At 57.4% G+C, this 312-nt stretch overlaps 1 protein-coding gene across 1 annotated transcript in view; it reads left to right on the top strand.

Annotated features, from left to right (window-relative positions):
* Nucleotides 1–312, top strand: part of TRAPPC10 (trafficking protein particle complex 10) — a 21789-nt gene that overhangs the window by 1089 nt on the left and 20388 nt on the right. The window lies entirely within an intron of this gene.

Raw genomic sequence — 312 nt, 5'->3', positions numbered from 1 at the left:
CCCCGTCACCTCCAATACAGGGGTTCTATCGCGGCGCTGTGCTGGTTCTCCTGTGGACAATTTCATGCTCCCAACTTTGTGGGAGGAGTTTGGGGACGGCCCCTCCCTGTCCCAACATGACCGCGCACCAGTGCACAAAGCAAGATCCATAAAGACACGGATGGGGGAGGGGGGAGGAACGTGACTGGCCGCACAGAGTCCTGACCCCAACCCCATAGAACACCTTTGGGATGAATTAGAGGCGGAGACTGCGAGCCCCTCCCCCAACATCAGTACCTGACCTCACAAATGGTCCAACATTCCCATAGACAC

The sequence above is a fragment of the Nanorana parkeri genome, unplaced genomic scaffold (assembly GCF_000935625.1).
Source record: "Nanorana parkeri isolate BGI_ZX_2015 unplaced genomic scaffold, ASM93562v1 scaffold3991, whole genome shotgun sequence".
Taxonomy (NCBI): Eukaryota; Metazoa; Chordata; class Amphibia; order Anura; family Dicroglossidae; genus Nanorana; species Nanorana parkeri.
This window is presented reverse-complemented; position numbering and strand designations above follow the sequence as displayed.